This window comes from Mus caroli, chromosome 16 (genome assembly GCF_900094665.2).
Source record: "Mus caroli chromosome 16, CAROLI_EIJ_v1.1, whole genome shotgun sequence".
In the NCBI taxonomy this organism is placed as follows: Eukaryota; Metazoa; Chordata; class Mammalia; order Rodentia; family Muridae; genus Mus; species Mus caroli.
The window spans coordinates 53,791,464-53,813,920 of record NC_034585.1 but is presented as its reverse complement, the minus strand read 5'-3'; the positions used below and the strand labels follow the sequence as shown (position 1 = coordinate 53,813,920).

General features: G+C 42.7%; 2 protein-coding genes across 3 annotated transcripts in view; one reads left to right on the top strand and one right to left on the bottom strand.

Moving 5' to 3' along the window:
- The window catches only part of Cmss1 (cms1 ribosomal small subunit homolog), a 298,038-nt gene that overhangs the window by 167,023 nt on the left and 108,558 nt on the right, over nucleotides 1-22,457 (top strand). The gene's annotated exons all lie outside the window — the stretch shown is intronic.
- Nucleotides 1-22,457, bottom strand: part of Filip1l (filamin A interacting protein 1 like) — a 234,488-nt gene that overhangs the window by 159,173 nt on the left and 52,858 nt on the right. The gene's annotated exons all lie outside the window — the stretch shown is intronic.

The following is a 22,457-nucleotide window of genomic DNA, read 5'->3' as shown; positions in this document are numbered from 1 at the left end:
TTACAAAATTCTTCTCCCCCTCCTTCCTTAGATCTTGGGTTGACTTGGGACTGACAGTAAGAGATGAGATAGTGATAAGATTTCACATATTTATCATAATGATCTAGTGAGTGAGTACAGGATTTTTTTGCCCCAAAGGCAAAAAAGTTGAAACCCCAGCAAGAGAAACAAATACGTTGTGAGCCTAGAAGGTCCAGGGTCAACGTAAAAACTCAGTGTCTAAAGAAGACCCTCACCTTCTGGTCCCCGTGCCCTTCTCTTCTTGTTGTCTTATTCGGCTACCAGCCTTCAGCTAATCTTTCCTTCCCAAGCCTGGGGAACTGGAACCGTGAAGCCAAGAGGCAGGGAGGACAGTGTAACACAGGCATTTGCTTTGCTTCCATGGGAAGGCCTTTTAGGGCAGCATCAACAAACCTTTTCTGTGAACAGTCAGTTAGTATATCTTACAGTCTGTGCTAGCCCTACATCAGTGAATCACTCACCAAACTCCACTGACATAATCTGAATCAACATGCCTGGCCATGCCTTCATAAAGCTTTGTTAGCACAAAAAGTTAGCCTTGTTCTTCATGAGTCTTCCAAATGTTCAACTTATTCCAAAATGTAAAAGCCATTCTTACTGTTGACTCTACAGGTTGGGGGCTGATTTGACCTACTGACCATTGCTTGCTAACCCTGCCCCAGGAAGCGAAATAGTGAAAAGTATGGGGACCTGAAGATGTTGATTCATGGGGACGGGGGAGGGGTGGCATCCATGATAACTGAAGCACAGGTGCCTTGAGTGTGGTGGGGAAAGTCCTGGTGGGTACGCAGATGCCAGGAGAAGACGGTGCCCTGCTCCCCGGTTCTATTTTAAGTAATGTCGGTTAGTGCTCTGTCGAATTCCAGGCTGGTTACTTTGATTTACTCTCTTAAGATTTATGAAAAGCAGGTTTTAGCTGGCCTTAGAGAAGAAAAGCAGAAGGGAGAAGAGGACATATGACTTACAGCTTGCCAGACGGTCTGCAGAGCCAGCAGCGGGTTTTATTAGGAATGGCAGCTGATGGTATGCATTATCAGGGGATCATCAGGAAGGCTGGTGGAGGCGAGGAGGAGCCTGCTAGCCAGATCCCCCTTTAGTAAAATCATCTTGAAGCTATTGTAGAGCTTCTACAGAAAATGTCTCCTGCCATACTGATAGAACCCCCCAAAAAACATTCCTATTTTTGATATAAAGTCTATCACAATAAACTTTATTATAAATAACCTGTAAATTCAAAAACATAAAGAAGATTACTAAAAATAGTATTGATTATTTACAGGCAGCTGGATGCAGTTTTTCTTGTTCTGTATGTTAACTTTACATATAATTACATAGATGGTAGAGGGGGGTAGCTACTTGTAACAGGAACTTTAGTAGGTGTGGGTGTGGCACTAATGACAGTTTAGGGGGGGTTGTTGTAGTTGTTGTTGTTGTTTAGTATTTACCATCTGCTACTTCATAACATTCATTATCTTATTTTCCCACCCTCTGCAATGATCTTGCTAGATAAGTCTGACTCTTCCTATAGGAAATAAAACTAAGGGCCTGGAGAGATGGATTAACCATTAACAGAGCTGGCTGCTCTTCTAGAGGTCCTGAGTTCAATTCCCAGCAACCGCATGGTGGCTCCCAGCCATCTATAATGATATCTAATGTCCTCTACTGGCATGTAGTGTACATGCAGAGTGAGTATCATGTACACAAAATAAGTAAAACCTTACAAAAAATAAAATAAACCTGAGGTCCCGTCACACAACCGCAGGAGATTAGGTCCACATACAAATCCACATCCACCTACCTGAAAATTCACCCCTTCCACTGAAGCATTGCTGGCCGTGCGTGAGACAGCTGTCTCCCTATGTCCTAGTCCCTCTTCCCACAAAAGGGTAATTGGAAAAGCTAGCCTCGGTTATGTTACTGGACAGCATTGTTTTATAGACATGAATTTTATTCAGTATAATGGTTAGATAGTAGTAGAATGGTTTCAGCTGTTAAAACTTTGGAGAAAATCAAACCAATTGTGCCTTTAACATTTGTGGTTTGTGTGTCCATTCCCTGCTCCCAGTTTCATAGCAGCCTGCAGCCTTGAACTATTCACTGTCTGAACTTGCCCTCAAAGAATTCACCCTCCCATTTTTTCCCCTATCAAATGGCAGCCAATGAAAAACCCACAGGCTTGGCAACTGCTACCCTGGAAAGCGTCCACTGAAACCCTCAGTTCCAGATCCCCTTTGAAAATCAGTTCTTAGAGCCTGCTGTTATCTTCTTGAAGCTGGTGACTAACGCTTGCAACATTGTAAAACCCCACAGCCAACGCTGTCTGCAAGTCTTGGATTCTTAACTCTGACTCTGGACACCTCCTGCCCAATAACTTCTCTGCACTCCACTCTTCCCCAGTAACCCAGAAAGCAGGTGTGAAGATGGGAGCTGGTTAGATTGCAGAGACCTGGAGAGCTTGGTACATTTCATAAACTGCCTCTGAGAGACCAGAGTTAAAGTCAGACACAGAGCTGCGGTTCGACAAAGAGGCAACTCAGCCCCATTCCTGCTCCCCTAATGCTGTTATTTCATGAATTACTTTATAAGATTTAGTGGTCAAGCACCCATATGCCTCGCTCAAGAAAAAAATTATATTTTCTTCCAAATGAGATGTGGCAGTATGGAGGAAAATGGCTGTTTTGTGTATGACTGAATGGTACCAAAGTCCAGGGGTTTTTGCCAGCCATTTCATATGTAAAGCATGTTAGTTCATCCGTGTTTCTTTGAAAGCACAACCTGACTCACAGCGTGAACATGGAGAAGCACCATTGCCATTACCTGCCTGCCCACTGACATTAATGACCCGTTATTGGAATTGGTGGACATGGGCCCCCATGCAGAGATAATTTCCTGAGGGGAATCAGAGCACTGATTTTTCTAGATAATCCCAAAAATATATCCAATAACAACTCAGAGGAAGTGGAGGGGGGAGTGAAAACGCTGCAGGCAGGAGACAGCGATGGGCTAATGCACGGCTTTCTGTGTAGAGAGAATGTGTTCGCAGGGCAGATGTAGGGGATTACCGGCTCCTTCTTTCTTTACAGCGTGCAGCCTGCTTGATGGTGGCATTCTTACTGTGCTCGGATGTCATGGAAAGAATCCACTGCATCTTCCCACTGACTTAAACAAGCAGTGCACCCTTTGAGTTGACTTTGGGCTAGATGCCGTCATGAGGTGAATAACCCCCAAGATTCTGAATAATAGACGGGTTATGCATGGCCTCAGCTCCCATCTGGACTGACCTACCTCTTCTGCTGAGTTACACACGTTTCCTTATCAGTAAAACTGAGCAGACACATATATATTCTTTTAATTTGACAGAAAATGTCTACTATTGAGGTAAGGCATCGAACTTAGATTTTTGGTACAGAAACACTCATAATTCAAATTAGGCTTTTTAAAGGTGATGCTGATGATAAAGAATGTCAGTGTTGGCTTTCACAACAGGGACAGGGGTGCAGCTCTTACAAGGCTTTCATTCAAGCAATGCATGCACACGAGTGTATTTACTTAACAGGATTTCTCCCAGAGCAGGGGGTTCAGGACTGCAGGTTTATGCTTTTCTGGCGGGACATTTTCACTGCTGGTCATTTAATATAAGGCAATGGCTTGGTCTGTAAAGCAAAACCATCTTCATGTAGTCATCCAGGAACTGGTGGGTGCACCCCAGAGGGTCCAAAGGTTGATATTGGACTTTATTTGTATAGGTTGACTGATATCTCAGATCCATATTTATGCCAAATTCATGTTTTCTAAGGTGATTAGACTAGTCTCACTTATAATAAAATTTGCAGATATTTTCAAGTTCCTTAGACCAAAAGCATTAAAACAGTGAACCCCAGAAGGCTGTGGGTATCCCTTGCTTCCTTTCAACCTTCCAAATTGACAGGTAATGGCTTCTTGCGGGCTACCCATGGCGCCTCACATCCCGAAGGACCTGGGCTCTGCCCAGGTGTTCAAACAGGCAGCAAGATAATTTTCAGCATCAGAAAAGGCGGGGTGTAGAAATATATATGTTTGTAAAGAGCATGCCTGAAGCATTCATCCAGCATATGGTCCAAATGGAATGAATAAAATGTTCATCAATCACCTGGAGAGGTTGTTCATGACAGAAGATGCAGTAGCTATTTCAAGAGCAGTAGATACACACAGCATCCTGCTGCAAAAAATGGTTACAGTGGCCTCTTAGGAGGAAAAGGTTTAACAGCACAGACTTTGCAGTGGTGTGTGCTGGAGCGCTCTCTGCTGCTGTTATCTAAAGACCATTGTAAGGATGACCTATTGGTTTTAGATGCTATGGGGGGGGGGGTCTAAAATAGCATACTGAAAACCCCAGGAGATTCCTAATGAGTCCTTTGCTCTTCTGCAAAAACCCCTTGAGGTGCTGATGAACTCACACCTCTGCTCCTGTGTCGTCCTAATGTTAGTAACCCTTCCCGTTAGAGTATGTGTATCTGGTTTTCCTAATTTCAGCAGTTTCCATGTTGTCACCATGATGAAACATGACTAATACATCCAGCTCTGTCTGTCACCTTGTCACGGCCACCTTTATAATGTCAGGACTTCTTTATCCCACACTGGATTCTTTGGAAGCAGGTCTCAGACTCAGAATTCCTGTGGATTGTCTGTTGTGAAATTTGAAGTTTGTTAGGCTCTGCGAATGAATAAGGAGACAGATGTGGGATATGATCCTGTTCTCTGGGATCCCGTCAGAGCTGTCTGCAGTAATCAATTACATTTAGCAGTCAATGCAGTAACATGTCTGTAGTAACACAGAACCAAAACCTAAAACTTTGTAATTTTTATGGCTGCACACACCACAAACCTAACTTAATTTTTTTTTTTTTTTTTTTGTAGAATAGTCCTTGAATCTGATTTTGTGACAACATGTTAAAACAGGAGACATTTCCTAGGTCTGTCTATTAAGAGGAGCCTGCTACCTTAAAAACATGATCCTGTACAGCCTCAAAAGCCTGCACAGCTGCTCAGTCTCACTCCCTATACAGGGGTCTAGGGCTTGTTGCAGAGATAGCTGACTCCATGGATAGTGACGAAAAAGCACATGAACTTGGGACACTTTCCATGCCAGGATGTTATGCAGTTTCCTGGGAAATGGTTTGGGAATAAAGAACCTGCCAGTGACCCCTTAAACAAAGTGATTGTTGCACTGGCATCAGGACAAACTGAGTCATGTGCACCTTGATGTTATGAACTGAGAAAGAGGTCTCACTAAAACGCATAATTTAGTACTAAAGAGTATCAGACAGTTAGTTGTAAACCAAAGGCATATCAGAAGTGTATCGTAAATACTTGGAAGCACAGTATCGATCCAGTTTTTACGGCTATAAGAAAGTGCACGAGGCTGAGCCATTCATAAAGGAAAGAAGCTCATTTAGCTCACAGTTCTAGAGGCTGTAAGTCTGAGGCCCAGCCAGGACCTCACGCTGTGTGAGAGATAGAGACAGACAGAAACTGCAGTATTGAAAGGAAAGAGGGAGCAGGCCTCCTTACTACAGCATCCCACTCAGATGGGAACTAATTGAATTCTTGGAGGGTTGACCCACTCTTAAGAGCCTGACCAAATCCCAGTGCTTCCATCTCATCTCAGCACTGTCTCCATGGGCTTCTGGGAACAACACATCAGTAAGTGATCCTCCATGTTATTAGAAAACAAACTTTGGCTATTTGGGGACAAAGGCACATGATCTCTGCAACTTGCTCAAATGGATTTTTAAAAAGCAATGTGTGTATGTTGAAAGAAAATATAATGCAAGAGTGTTAAACTTTTAGCAGTTTGGAAAGTGTGGAAAGAGTCAACTAATTTAGTACCCTCCCTGCAACTCTGAAGCTGGGAGTTATTTTTTCAATTATTAAAAATAGACTAAAACAACAAATACACATTTAAAGTTATCTTCACTGTAAAGCCAACTCAGCAGAAATCTAAAAAGCATCCCTAGGCAAACTTAGAGAGCAATTTTTATTCCCTCAGCAAAGAGACCTACAGATGTCCATTAATAGACTTCATATCCAAATTACAAAATGTATAAATGTGTCAGAAACAAAGTTCCCAACTGTTCATCTATTACCAAGGCACACCTGTGCTCTGTGTCTAATCTGAATCCACCAGTGTTCTATGTCTATTCTGAATCCATCTGTCTAATCAAAGTGTGTGTGTGTGTGTGTGTGTGTGTGTGTGTGTGTGTGTGTTTCAGAGCTTTGTGCTGATGCTGATGGATGACAAGTCGCTCCAAAGCCTGAGCCTGTGCCATGTGAGCAGCTTCTCGGTCACAGGAAGTGAGTTTCACACCAGCTCCCTCTGCACATCGGGCCCCAGAGCATTAGGTTTTCCTTCATCTCTTTTCCTCACAATAAAAATATAACTAATATGGGAATATGAAGTGGAGTGGAGTGAGGAGTCTCTGATACCGAGACAATCCAAAGAAAGTTGTTTTACTAATGACAAAGAAGAAAAAAACATGCAATTGTCCAAATTCTAGCTAGACAAATCACCGTTTTTTCACATCTCCCCCACTGTTGGTATTCTGTCTGCCAGTTACCTGGCAACAGCCAGGATGGCTGCTTGCCCCCTCCTCTCTCTCTTACTCCTACTTCCTGCTTGCTTCTCTGGTGCCCTCGTGGGCTCTTCCCTTCCGCTCTCTCTTCACGTGGTCATGGCCAGCCACTACTTCTCTACTTCCTCCCTCTCTCTTGGCCTTGCTTCTCACTCTTCAGTTTGTGTTGTGGAGACTCACTAAGCCACACAGGCTGACCTTGGCATCTCAGGCCTTTGCTTCTGCAAAAATACAGTTCTATGCAGCCCGGGCTTTCACTGGTGTTTAATTCTATGGAAATGACTATCCTAAAATTATGGTTCATCAAACACAGATCTTCTCTTTGCTTTCACTGTAGTGCTGAAAAACATTACACACTCTATCTAACTCAGTTAATACTCTTTACTTATTAACTTGGCCTCAAAAAAATTGACCAGCTTCTTTCTCCAAGTGCTTTTGATAGTATGGGAGAGGGGGCTGTTAACGAACCCAAGATTTCCCTGCTACCAGAATGTTAAAGAGCTAAAAGGTATACAGTTGATTTTGGGGGCTCCTACTGAAACAGCAATTTAGATTAAGATTTCATGGGAAATAGAAAAATTAAACATATTTCAAATTAAATAACATGAGATTCAATCTTGCTGTAATTTGGAGTGGCAGAAGCATCTCAGGAAAGCCTGAGGTATCTGGCAGAATCTAGAAGAGTAGCTTCCCTAAGGTTGATATTCTTCAAGTCACTCTTGAGCCAAGATCTCAGTTTATTCTTGAGTAGGATATTAAACAAGACATGGTAAATTTCTTCCCGATAGCTTTCTTTGTAGTCAGCAACTTTATCTGTCCACATCCTTTTTATGTAGGACAACTAGAACCTCTCCGGACTGCATGAATGTTCCTTTTCTCCCTGCCCCTCACCAAAGTTGATGAAAAGTGCAAACCCAAGCCAGTCTCTGGTGTGAGTAATCACCTGCAATAAAACTAAGTCAAGACAAATCTCTGCCGCCTATTTGCATATTTCATGGTTCTCCTGTTTAACTTCCTCTTTCAAAAGAATCATTAATTAGTCAGCTAAGCACTCAGCCTGTACGCAATAAATGAACGCTCTCTCTCCTGAGAACCATTTGTATCATTTCCGTAAACAGCATTTCTTTTTAATGTGGTAGAGTACACAGATGTGACCGTAGCTTACTCCGGAGTAGTTTTGGTAGCACTGGGAAACATCTGCATGGTTTGCTCGCAGCCTTAGTAACTTAAGTAGTGGCTCCTTGGGACTTCTCTGTGCCTGCTCTTATCCTTTCCTTTTTTTCAAGGTGAATTCACATCCAGGTGAATAATGCACCAAATCCCCCCTTGAATATTCATCTTGACAGCCCCTGGGCACTATCTGGGTTAACAGTGCATACACAGGCCATTGTTTGGGCTTACGTATTGTAAATGGGCTGAATAGTATGTGTTCTACCTGGGGTTGTGACATTTGTACAATGGTGCTGGCAGCCATGGGAATCTGCCCGTGAAGGCCCAGTTGTGGGATTGTAGGATTGTTGGGCTATAGAGACACAGACTTTGGATTAGTGCTTAGAGTGTCGTCCCTTCAAGTCTGGGCTATACACTTGAAAATTTGCCTTTTTTGACCTAGGAAGGGAAGACATAGAGTTTTAAAAAGAAAACCGCAGTGTTCATAACCACTTCATTCATTCTGCTGTGGCTTTTGCAGAAAGCACGTCTCCACTGGCAATCCCAAGCATCCCAGTTACAGAGCAGACTCTGTATGACCTGTTCTGTTTTCCTTAGACAGTGGGATTTGATCACACAAGGCTGGTTGCCAACGTTTTCTTTGAGCTCAGATGTGGCTCAAATGCAAGAAGTCACTTCCTGACACCTTTCCCCTCTGACCACTCCACCCTAAAAATCACCATTTTGAGACAAATTCTGGGATCTACAAAATGTACTGCCCGTGTTCCAAGTTAATTTGGAGAGTGGCTTTTTATGGCTGGTTTACAATCCTTAGAAAAGCCTGGCTGTGATGGAAACACTGTGACATCCTAAGCTGTAACAAACGATCTGTTCTTGAAGATAGATGTAGCTTTGTGTCTGGGAACCTAAATATTTACTTTCCCTGATGATTTAATGTATCTTTGTTCCTTTCCACACTAAGCTTTTCTTTTGGGCATCCCTGCATCGCTAGGCTCCTTTTTTTGTAGCCCTGTTATATCAGTGTTTTGTGATGTTACAAAAAAGCAAAGTGTGAGGTCAAATTTTCCATTACATACCTCAGCAGGAATGCCAGGGAGTTTAGCCAAACTAGGGCTACAAAAAAATAAAAAAATAAAAATTACAGGAAAGATGATTCATTAGTCAACAATTGCCTTCCCAAGAAAATACAATTAGTTATATGTAGTTGGTTTGGGGAAGGGGGACGAGTTCACACAGACTGGTGGGGGAAGGGAGTGGGGACAGTATCTTAGGACTCTACTACTTGGTTTCAAACTTCATGATGTTTTCAAGTCTAACATCAGAGAAAAGAAAGCTGTCTGTGCTTTGATTCCTCTCAGTATCTTTTTTTTTTCCTTCTGTTCACCACATGTTGTCCCTGACTGCAAATTGGATCTTTTGCTGGAGAGGCCCAGCCTATAGCTCAGTCTGGACAAGAAGGGGCTACAGCACCCTCTTTCCTGGCTTTCCTCTGATCCAGGACTCTTCTTCCAGTTCACAGTACTTCTCTTTCCAGTTCACAGTAGGTCTTCTTGCAGTTCACAGTAGGTCTCCTTTCTCTTCCCCTTTGATTGCTTTGACTATAAGGTCAAAATCTCTGACCTTTAAAAAAAAATATTTTAAGATTTATGAAACCCTAGAACTTTGTCTTTAAATATAATTATAACTACATATTCAAGATCCAAAATTATGACAGTGGGGGCGGGAGGTGGGATGGGATTAGTATCAAAGTTAGGAAGACCCCAGACTCCTAACAGTCATCTTATGAAGAAAATTTTATAATTATAGCACTCAGTGCTATAAATGCTTACTCACGGTGAGTCTTCTTTTAAAAAAAAAAAAAAAAAACTAGTGAGAAAACCAGCCGGTAACAATAGCCAGCAATAATAGATAAGGTGACTCTGTTGTCTGGCGCTCCATTAGCCAGCCAGCAAGCACCATGATTGTAATGAAATATTAGCCAATATCTCCCAATGCTGCCAGATCCCTGTTCACCTCTGGTTCACCAACTGAAAATGTTAAAGCACCCTATTTTATTTTAAGTTTTTGGAAATTGATAATTTGTGTGTGGTTTAGACACTGTTTGCCAGATTACATAATTATGCATTCCTAACCCCTCTGGATGATACTAAATTCACTAAAGAATTTGATTTCCTTTTATGGAGAAAATGAGGGAAATATCAAAAGGAGTTTTTGTTTTTTTTTTCCTTTTGCCAAATAGTTGATAACCCAATTGCTATATTACCATGTCATCCACACAAAGGGATTGAAACGTGAGGATTAAACCTTTTAAAGTGACTTTACACTTGATTGTTTCCTGCGGACAGTTCAAGGAAAGAAATGGGCTGAAGATGAGAAACCGAGCCAGAGTCCCCAGGTCTTGAGAACTGGGACAAATGTAACAAGTCTCCACTCACCACAGAAAAATGCGAAGCCTTGTACGTCAGTACAAGCCTGACAGAGCAGAACAGGGAGGACAAGGAGCAGCAGACCTGTGTGCTTGTCGCCACAGCCTGGCCTGAGGGTCAGTGACAGACCACCCAGTGGAGGATGTCCAGTCGCAATGATGAAAGTGAGGTCCTGGATCGAAAATAAGTACTAGCCAGTCCTCACAGCCTAAAGAAACATTGTTTCAAGCATCTTTAACAGTCTATTCTTTCCTCTCTCCTCCCTTATCTACACCCCTTCACCCCCCACACACACACAGGAGGGGGGGAAGGAGGAGGAGGAAGGGACCCCCCCACACACACACACAGGAGGGGGGGAAGGAGGAGGAAGGGACCCCCCCCCACACACACACAGGAGGGGGGGAAGGAGGAGGAGGAAGGGACCCACACACACACACACAGGAGGGGGGGAAGGAGGAGGAAGGGACCCACACACACACACACAGGAGGGGGGGAAGGAGGAGGAAGGGACCCACACACACACACACACAGGAGGGGGGGAAGGAGGAGGAGGAAGGGACCCCACACACACACACACAGGAGGGGGGGAAGGAGGAGGAAGGGACCCCCACACACACACACACAGGAGGGGGGGAAGGAGGAGGAGGAAGGGACCCCCACACACACACACAGGAGGGGGGAAGGAGGAGGAGGAAGGGACCCCCCACACACACACACAGGAGGGGGGGAAGGAGGAGGAGGAAGGGACTAGTACACTGTTTTCTTCCATTGCGAAAGATTTGTTTTGTCTTTCCAAAATCCGTCTACTTGTGTTCCTTCCAGTAGATTACATAAAGATTTTTATTATAAGAGTTTTATGGCAAACACTCCAGCTCCAGGAATTCCATTGGACCAGGTACTACCAAGTAGCCCCAAGATGCCAATTAATAAGATAGAAGTATTGAAGGCAAAGACAGCCAACCAATCTGGCTATAGTAAAAAGGCAAAGGACTAGCTTCCTGAGCTATGCCTTCTATGCGTACTGACATTAACTCCCAGGTTACATAGGAAAGGATTGAAGTGGAGGGTCAGAAGCATGCATAGAGAAATGGCCTTAAGTCAGACTGAGGTCTGATCGATCATTAGTTCAGGATAATCAGAGAGCCTTGTCAAAACCGCTGCTGCACTTATCAGACCTGTGGCTCCCTGGAATCCAAAACAGTCACAAGAGAATGATACAAACCAAGGGTCACTGATACTAACTGCAGGGAAGTGCTTTTGCTAGTCGCTGGACATCTGCAGGCCCACGTGAGAGTTGATGCATTTTAGCAAAAGCATCCAAGTGCTTGCTGCAGATAGCCTGCTTTATTCCTGACTCTCATTCTGTTCAGACTTATTGCTACTCAGAAAACTCTAAGGCAGCGAGCGTCCTTAACTTTCCTCATACGGTGACCCTTAAGTACAGTTCTTCTTCATGTTGCAGTGACCCCCAAATCATAAAATTATTTTTCTTGCTACTTCATAACTGTAATTTTGCTACAGGTACAAATCCAATGTAAATATCTGTGTTTCCCAATGGCCTTAGGGGACCTCTCTGAAGGGATCAAGACCCACAGGTTGGGAACTACTGCTCTAAAGTCTCCTTTCTCTTAGCGACACCCCCTTTTCTCCCCTGGACTACATGCAGGCCAGTAGATGCTGGCCATGTCACACTGGGGCGTAGGAAATGGGATCCCTGCCCCGCTTACCATTCCAACCAGTCTCTGCTCCTTTTGCTATCTTAGTCTCCAAGCACATGGATGAGGAAGGACTTTGAAACTTCAAAAATTCACATCCCTAAAGCTTATAGAACTCATTTGCTTTAAAAGATATTAGAAAGGACTGTGTTTGAGGGAAGGGGGAAAAGGCCTGGTTAGGCATGGTGATTCATACCTTTAATACTCAGTTTCAAGAGGCCCTGGGATCCCCTTGAGTTCAAGGCCATCCTGGTCCACATAGCAAGATCCTGGAGAGCCAGGACTATGTAGACAGAACAAACAGTAAGAAAACTAAGGATTTTGTTCAAACCCTATGACGTTGAACAGATTTCTTTAATGATATGACAAGTGCTGATTGAGCACTTCACATATGCTAAGCATACTCAGTACAACATAAACTTGGTCTTTGTCCTCATTGAATTGGTATTTAGTTGGGCAAGGTAAATAAATAAAACCTTTAATAGATATTATGTGAGCATTTCAAATACAGAAGAAATGGGAGAAAATTGAGGGGAGAGGCAGAGAAGGCTACTTTGTGAGTAGTAATAGTTAAGTCAAGGCTCTCACAGTGGGCAGGTGCCAGCCAAGCATAGGGGGTAAGAGCTACCCAGGTTGTAGGAAAACCTATCCCTAAGGCACTCGTGCAGGAGAGGACCTGGGTCAACAAAGGAGCGCAGAGGCTGGAGCCCCTGAATGAGAAGAAAGTGGAAAGATAGATTTAGTAAGACACTGTAGACATGGGCAAGAATTTTGGTCTTTTCTAGTAGCAATGATTAGCCACTTAAGTTAAATTACATGCACACACACATAGACAAGACAGTTTCAGGTTCTCAATGTACAGAATAGGATCTTAACTTATGAACTGAAGTGATTCTCCCATCCCTGCCTTCTGAATAGCTGCACACTAGGCTACATTCTGTACGGAGTAAGCCACCATATGAACTGGGAAATATTTGGGGATAAAATGTGATCACAGAGGTATTTAAATTCCTCTCACTGTATTTCATCAAGTGGGTGGATCCGAGACAGCTCAAGGGCACGGTTGGAGCGCTTGCTTTCCCTCTGGATTTGAAACATTGCAAGGAGGAGAGTGGTACTTAAGACTGCACTCTTCTAGGGTGAGGTGCGATTTCCAGAGGGGAGAATTCACATCTGAGCAGTGGTCCCGCATTCCGTTTGTTGATAACCTCAAGTGGAGGCATTGCAAAGCCCTTGTAAAGACAGTCCAGAGCTCGGGGTGTATGTGTAGGTTGTAACCTGAGTTAGGTAGCAGTTTAGAGATATTTAAACGTGAGCATGGATGTGCTTAGGAGGAGGTCCTGCCTCTAAGAGAGTGCTCAGAAGACCTCCAGGCCTCTGTTGCCACAATGATAAGTTTGAAATAGTGGTATCTGTCTGAGAAAAAAGGTTGTGAGCAATCCTTAGAGAAGACAGCCTTGAATCCAGCTACTTATAAGTGTTTGGTGTATAGTAATTATCAAAACACTTAACAAAATCTTAGAGCCTCATTCTGTTGACTAAGATGACATTGCCTAACAGCATAGGAGTTCTAGTAAGGAGTGTGTTAAAGAGTGAACATGCCTCTGTAAGATGTGAGGTAAAGGCATTAGCTTTCATTATATTCATATATATATATATATATATATATACACACATATATATATACACACACATTTTTCTTCTCATTTCTATTTTCCAGGCAGTTCTCCTCCTGGAGACAACCTCCCATTCTGAAAAGAATCAAGGGTTTTCATTTTTTTCTAGTTGAAGTGATTGGATCCCAGTAAGCCTTGTGAGACTGTGTGACCAGGTTTGCGGGTTTCTCATTGCCCAGTCAGTGGCTGATTGATTTGTTAAGAAATATCTGGGTGTTCTTTTGTAACATTAGTTTTAGGAAGGCAAAGCCTTTACAATTCCAGACAGCAGCTCTGCTGTGAATGTGGGGAGACCACAGAGCTGTAACACATTGCACATGTCGGCAGGACCGTCTGGGCTTCTTGGCATTACTAATGATGGTAATGATCCCACTTGGTGCAGGCAGACCCTCCCTGCAGCTGGTGTCCTCTCTGCATAGGGATGAGGTCATGTGGGGTGGGGGAGGAGGTGGAGCTGGAGAGGATGAGAGAAGAGAAAGGGAAGTTGCCCTGTCTGCATTCCTGGTGGAAAATGGAAACATATTTACCACATGCTTGCTTTGTTCATTTTTTAAGGAAAAGGAATTAAAAAGACAAGGGGACAGAGAAGGATTGTAGGAAGGTGAAAGCTTGGTCTACACACACACACATGCACACACACACACACACACACACACACCCAAAGGCTGCACAGCTGCCCTATTCACAATCACTGCCCAGGAATCTTCCAGGATGCTGATAACCCTATAAGTCCAATCTCCCAGATATTTGAAACTGCTCAGAGCGGGAAATGCCACCTATTTAGGTGCTGGGAACAATTGTAAATGGTGGGTCCCAATTCTATGAGCTATACTTCTTGTTCTGCTTCAGGTATGCTGAAAACTGGAATGATCAGAGTTCCTTCTTCATTGACAGTGAAGTTAAAGGTACCTGACTGTGCTCCATTTATCAACATTGTCAATGAAAACAGAAACACCCTCTCTGTAGTTCACTTGTAGTCCAGCTGCTGCCCATTTCCCCAGTTCTGGAGTTTGCTCACTTAGAACTTGTTGACCTGCAATGCCCTGTAAGTTCTCTGCTTGGCACTATTGTTATAGTAATTGGATGTTTGAGATTGTGCAGGGAGAGGGGGCAAGGGGAACTGAAAAACACTCTGACCTGTGTTGAGTTAGGGTCCTCACAGACAGCCACTTGGCCATCTCTGTTCTGGGCCAACCCTGACCAACTGGGAGATGACACTGAAGCTCTGTGGAAACGTTCTGAATGCCTTACATGGAGAGCAGATCTAGTTCACCTTTGTATGCTCTGTACTTCATCTTGGTCCACCCACATAGTGAAGGGTGAATGTGTGGTGTAAAACTGTCTTTTATTCTCCTGATGTAATTGTCATCTCAGAGGCTTACTGCCTCACTCTACCTAGGCCTGGTCCTGGAAGCTTCTATCCTCTATGCAATCTTATCTAGGCCTAGAGTGTTTTCAGCCTCAGAAACTGCTAAGTCAGTTAACTGTTTTTTGTTCTTTCTAAACTCTGGGGCTCTGAGTGGTTCAACTCAGCTCTTCTGGTTTAAACTCCTCTTCCAGCTGACTGATTCAATCCGGCTTCTCTCCAGACCTCTGACTGACTTCTCATCTCGGCCTCTGGCAATCTGTTCTAATCTGTCTCATTCTCTGACTCATTTTGTCTTCACCTGTGTCTAGCTTGTTCTCTCTCTGCAATCTGTCTCTGTAAAATTGTCACAGTAAAACTGCCTTCTCTCCTTTTCTGAACTGTAGAAGCCCTCAAGTAGCTTCCCTCTTCTCTCTCTTCTTGTGAGAGAGTTGGGCACATCCTATTCTGTCAAATCTTTCTCTGATTCATCACTTTGTCTGCCACTCAACTAGACATCACTTTCAAACATGGGTGCTTCCTTCTACAAACTAACTTTACCTTCATTGCTTGGGATTAAAGGGGTGTACTAATGGTGTATCTGGATTCCAGCAATCAGGTTAAAAGTGTGTGCTAAGGGCTGAGCCACACCACAGCTAGAAATAGTTTGTTTTTTCAGTAATAACACAATCTCAGGGATCACATTGTGATCAAATGTCCTGCAACAGGATGGAGAGCCAGTTTACCTGTTTTCCACATTGTTAATTGCTGCAGCAAATGAGCATGAGTTAAAAAACCACACCCCTTAATGCTAGAGAAAGAGGCTGTTCTTAAATATAATCACACAGTACTGACTCCTGGCTTGATTTTTTTTTCAGTACATACTGTAAATAATACTGTTTCAAAACTGCAGAGGTCCAAAATTTTACACCCAAATTTTCTAGGCACTGAAGTTTCACAACCTAAGTTTTATTTTGTTTTTGTTGTTTTGTTTCATTGTCAGTAAAATGGATATGATGATAGTTTCCCTGCCTACATCCTAAGATCATGTTCAGGATTAAATATTACTAAGGAAGTGAAACCATAGATGTTAAGGTGTTATTGGGACTTCAATATCTCTGAATGGCTTTAAAAGAAAATTAAGTGCTTTGAATTTTTGAAAGAAAAAACTAGACGGTATTTATTAGTGCTGTTGTTGTTAATCCATCCTTACCCTTTGTCCACCTTTAATCCTAACTCTTGGGAGGCCGAGATGGGGAGATCTTTGTAAACTCAAGGCAAGCCTGGTCTACATAGTGAGACCCTGTCTCCAAACAAAAGCTAATGGAAACTCTCCTCTCCCTTTGTGTAAAGCTTTGATAAGATTGATTTGAATTTTGTATGTTTAAAAAAAAAAGAAAGAAAGAAATCTAAGGTCTCGGGCATTCCTTTAAAACCACCCTTATCATTCATTAATTAAAACCCCCTGAAAAGAGCAAGCTTGATAGAACTGCCAGCTCAAAGATCCAGTGCCCAAAAGAAAGCCCTGGAGTTACACGTGAGACTCTTACTATAGGCTGTGTCTCTGTAAAGTGTGATTCAACTGCAGGTGCCCATCAGGAGGCACAGGACGGTACACTCCAGTGACAGCAGCATGGAGTGCCTGCACAGTGCCCCGCTGCCACCCTGATCAAATCTCTCACCTTTCCAAACTTAGGAATCCTTGTTTTCTGACTGACAGACCATTTGGTAGCTTTACCCAGGGACCTTCTCTGCTCTTCCCAGAAGGCACTTGAAAAGATGGAAGGCATAGATTTGGTTGGCAAAACGACAGAGCAGATTTATTGTTTCCATCTTGTACATTGAGGTAGATGTGGTTCATAATTCCCCACTAAGCAACGCTGGGCCATAGCTTAAGAAAGTGAGGGAGGTTACTGTTAATAATAAAAGAATGTCTGGAGCAAAAATGGAGTTGGATCTATGAATCAACTAGCCATATCCAAACCTACTTTTGTTTGCATTGTCTTTTCTTCCATAGCCTGTCTCACAAACATAAACTCTGGGCCATGCTAACCTAAGTTCATAGCTCACAGAGCGGGACCATCTAGGTCACACCACACACCTTCTGTTGTCTGTTTACCTTGAAAGTGAGCTATGACATTGCCTCGAATTTTCACCTCTTTAAACCAGAGGCCCCACTTGTTTCTTCCCTTACCCTCAGAGCCATGGGCTCAGTCAGCAGCAGTCCTGTGGCAGCTGCTTTGAGCATTTGTTCAAGGTGGGTGGGGGACGAGAGAGAAAAAGAGCAGAGCCAGCTCTTCCCTGCAGCTGTAGCTAACCAAAGCAAGCTGCAGACACAGCTCACCCCATTTCAGTCAATGGCCACCCTGAAGCTTTGTGTGTGTGTGTGTGTGTGTGTGTGTGTGTGTGCGCGCGCGCAAAGTTTCTGTGACACATTCCTCGTGGGGTAGGAGGGAAGAAACTGTGCATGGTGGTGGAGATGCCAGATGGTTCTTAAACCACTTTGGGAGGCTGTCACTTAGAGAGAGAAAACAAAACACAAATCAGGAATCCTTTCTTCTGGCCACCTCAGCTGCAGGAAACAGCAGGTGCAGGGATTTCTTAGCCCCTGTCCATGGACAAAACTACGTTCCAGCAATGTTTAGCCCTGGGTTCTCCTCCTACTTAAATTTACCTTAAGCCTCCTAAATTGTATTTTATTCTTTGAAGAAAATGTGTTGTGCGGAATTGTATAAAGCTTGACATGACGTCCTAGAGTGGGCTAATTGTTTAAATATGGGCGTAGACAATTGTTGAAAAGCACTTTTGTTTGTATCCTGGAATGAAAGTTTCCACATACACAATAGTCTATTTTCAAACCAAAATGGATTTCATCTTCAAGGGATTAATGGAGCATCGCAAAAAGAGCGTTAATTTCCGTGGGGTTCCTTTGTGTGTGTTTATGTTTGTATGTGTTTATGTATGTATGTGCAGTGGCTGGAAGCAAGAGTTCAGCATCTGGTGTCTTCCTCAGTTGTACTCCACCTCATTTTATGAGACAGGATCTGTCCCTGACCCTGGAGTTCATTGACTGTGCTCAACTGGCTTCCAGTGAGCTCCAGGGAGCCGTTTATCTCCCCTCCACCCTTCCACACACACACACACACACACACACACACACACACACCTCATGAACTAGGATTACAGGCATATACCACAGCACCTGGAATTTTTGTGAGTCCTGGAGACCAATGCTCAGGTCTTCACACTTGCATGGCAAGCACTTTACTGACAGAGCCATCTCTTTGGCTCAAACATTAATTATTTATCCCCAAACCAAAGCTGCTATCTGAGTTCAGATGGAGGGAGACCTGGGCAGGTTTGCGTCTGGCTTTCCTGGTTGTCCAGCTTCATTCTCCCTTTCCCTTAGGGTTGGAAGCTGTGCCTTTGGGAGTGCAAGGCTTCTCCATGTGGCAGCATGACAGCAGGCTTCATGCTGGTGTGCAGGCCCTTTTCACCTCTCTCATGCCTCTGCCAAGACTAGAATCTCCTGACTTTACCAAGAAGCTCAGAATCCATAGAAAGGAAAACATTAACTTGGAGACAATGGGGTTTGGTTTGGTTTGGTTTGGTTTGGTTTGTCACCCTGTATTACAAGAAAGATTAATAAAGCACCAAAATGTCATATTTTTGGAGTGGCTTTTCCTTGTACTAACGCATTTTTCCTCATCCCTAAAACATATGTAGTACAGCACAGCAAAATTGTTACTTGAGGTAATCAGGGTGTTTGAAATTCAGAGCCAGAGGGAATAGGAGAAAACTGAAATGCATACTATCTAGCCCTTTACACTGTGTACTGGCTGGTTTTGTGTGTCAACTTGACACAAGCTGGAGTTATCACAGAGAAAGGAGCCCCAGTTGAGAAAAACCTTCCATGAGATCCAGTTATGAGGCATTCTCTCAATTAGGGATCAAGAGTGGGAGGACCCATTTTTTGTGGTGCCATCCCTGGCCTGGTGGTCCTGGGTTCTATAAGAAGGCAAGCTGAGCAAGCCAGTACACAGCACCCCTTCATGGCCTCTGCATCAGCTCCTGCCTCCAGGTTCCTGTCCTGTGTGAGTTCTAGTCCTGTCTTCCTTTGGTGATGAACAGCATTATGGAAGTATAAGCTGACCCCAACTTGCTTCTTGGTCATGGTGTTTCATTGCAGCAATAGAAACCCTGACTAAGACAACACTGTTAGGAATAAGAGCAGTTTAGTTCTAAGCTTTCTGGAGTACTAAGGCAAAAAAGAAATAATATATGATTCACCACTTATTAAGAGCATCTGTTCATTCGTCTACCAACTTTTTTAAGATTCATGTGACATTGTCAGTTTGAAAATATATACTATCTTACAGTTGATATTAAATATGGTTCAACGCTAAAATGGGACAATAACCTAGTTATGGTTAAGATCTAAATTAAATCATAGTCATTTTAATAGATCTCCTTTTTGGTATGTATAAGTGTGTGTGCACACACATGCATGCATATGTGCATGTGTTTGCAGGAATACAAAAGTGTGTATGTGTGGAGACCCAAGGTTGACATCAGCTACCTTCCTTGATCCCTTTATACTTTATATATTGAAGCTTTATATATTAAGCTCTGAACCCAAACCTTAGCAGTTGTCTAGTCTAGGTAACGAGCTCACTCCAGGGATCCCTATCTCTGTCCTCCCAACACTACAGATGGGCCACCACACCCATCCAGCATTTACATGGGCACTTGTTACCCTGATTGCAGTGCCCCTCCATACACTGCAAGCACTTATCCCACTAAGCCACCTCCCCAGTCCCTGGGTTTACTTTTTAAGAGGTCAATAAATTTCCCCAGGTCGTAAGAGTTCATTTTGGAGCACAGCTAGCTCCTCCTGTTGAGTTTTTACTCTTAGAATATGGTCAAAAGACAGCTTTGAAATTCCTTCTGCCAAATTTGCTGTCTCTACATGCTTTTGGTAGCAGAGACTCTTGAAAAGTTATCTTCCCACCCTCCATAGAGAAAGGTTTGTTTGTTGGTTTGGAATAGGCTCTCACAGTATGGCCTAGGTGGTCATGAAAATTACTGTGTAGCCCAGGTTGGCCTCAAACTAACAACAGTCCTTTTGCCTTAGCCTCGACCTCTGAGTGTTGGGATAACAATCATGTAATGTGTTTTATTTTTAATTACATGATTAGTATATTTATTATGAAGATAGGCTAGGGAAGTTAGTGAACTTTTCCTAAACTTGAACAAATGACAATTTCCCTAGCATCTTAATTTTTCCTGCATTTTGTTGGAATTTTTAAAAAAATCATTTTCATACCTCAGTATACATCTAGTCTATACTAAACTAATACAGCAGTTTTAGACTAACCCAGCAGTTTGGAGGGAAAATTGTTTATATTGCATTTTGTAATAATTACAGTTCAGAAATGAATAATAAAAGCTAACAGCCCATATTGCCAAAATATTTATAACATATTAAACATTGTTAAAGCATAATTTAATGTAATGTGCCTTATATTCATATATTGTTTTGTTAAATTATATACTCATGGTATAAATATTTTACATATTGTTAATAATAAATATAAAATATTTTAAACAAGAAGGACCTATAAGATCCCATTTGTCCTTAAATGATAGGTACTATTGCCACAACATGTGTTTCATGTCTCACAAGTCATTTGGATTCCAGTGAACATTACTCATGATCTGACCTTGGTGCCATGAGATGTTCTTGTAATAGGTAGGTAAGTTCAGGATTTTCTTGACATGTATGTAAGATACAGGTGTGTTGTAGTAATAGCAGTGTTTAATATTGGGGTTTTACATGAGCAGACCTGCACAGTACTAATGAAAGACTGGTAGAGAGACAGCAAGATGGTGCCAAACAGTAGAAGAGAACTAACTGTGGAAGTGGTCCTCTGACTTCTGCATGTGTGACATGGGATGCTTACACACACCAGATAAGTGGGATTTTAGTTTTTTTCAAAGCCGGATTTAGAGCAGTACCATTGCTAGTATGCAGCATGTTTATGAAGCATTCATAAGTAACTTTTGTTTCAGGGTCTTTGTAGTGATGGTAGTTGAATGTTGGGTGTGGTTCTATAGAACTGAGTACACCCCGTCGAATGTGAGTCCCATGTACTGCATGTTGTTAGAGACTGGATTAACTGAAGGTCTATGTGAGTCAAGTAAGGGCTTGTCTGTCATCTTGGGCTCAAAGTAGAAATGTAGGCTGTTATAGAGCCTGAATCTTGAAGGTATAAAGCCTACATCAAATTATTAACAATGAAAATCCTTGACTAAATTAAAGTTATGTTTCTTTCTCTAACCAATTTTTTAATATTATATAACATTTTTACAGAGATGTAATATTAAAAAAAAATTTTTAATGGCAGGCACCTAGCCCCACAAAGTCATACCTGGTCTTGTTTTTTAGATGTATGAAGATCCCAAATCTGCCATGCTTTCATCTCATTCTGCTCAAATAGAAAGTGAGTAAGTTAGGCGCTTGCCAGGGGTAAGGTGGCTGAGATTTGGAAAGCTGGCAATGTATAATTTCCCTTAAGTAAAATTTAGTTCAACTCTGAGATAAATTCTAAAGGTGGCAAGCCTTCATATGCTCCTGAATGCTAGAGACTGTGTGTGTGTGTGTGTGTGTGTGTGTGTGTGTGTGTGTCAGGGAGGAGATGGGGTTAAACATGCATGCAGAGCCCTGCACTTGGAGGCCAGAGAAGCGTGTTGGGTGTCCTTCTCTGTAACTCTCTTCATTCAGTTCAGTTGAATGTAGACCTCATGAGTTTTGGCTGGGCTGGCAGTCAGCAAGCCACAGCAATTTGCCTGTCTCTGTCTTCATGCAGCACAAGGATTTCAGGTGTGCCCAAGACCAAACACAGCTTGTCCTATGGGTTTTAAGATCCAAATTCAAGTTAAAGTTTCTGAAAATACAAGCTTGGAAGAACACAATCAGACCATAGTATTTTTCAGTTATAGTCTCTCCTGAGACCGTGTATTCACCCTTTTATGACACTGTGGTTCCTGGGCCTTTATGTCTTATACCCTACCTATCGCACCAATGTAGTGTGATTGTAAGTCATTGTATAATCCATGCTAGTAGCCTTTTAGACCAACAATAACTTGGAACGACAGCTTGCTAGAGCTTCACCAGTAAATTATCGTAAGTGGCTTACAGGAAAGTGCATTTTTTTTTCTCTTATAGTTGCAGAGGCCAGAAGTTTGGAGTCATAGTGTCAGCTAAGCTGTACCTCTACCAAAGGCCTGAGGGTTGAATGCATGCTTGGCTCTCATAGCTTCTGGTGGTTGCCAACAGTCTTTAGTGTTTTTGATTGTGGCAATGTAGCTCTACAATCTGTTTGTCTGTGTGAAAAGTTCCCTCATCTTATAAGGAAACAAATCCTTGCACTGGGGCTTACCCTAATCCAGTATGGTGGAGATTGTAGTTGTTTTTTGTTTTTTGTTTTTAA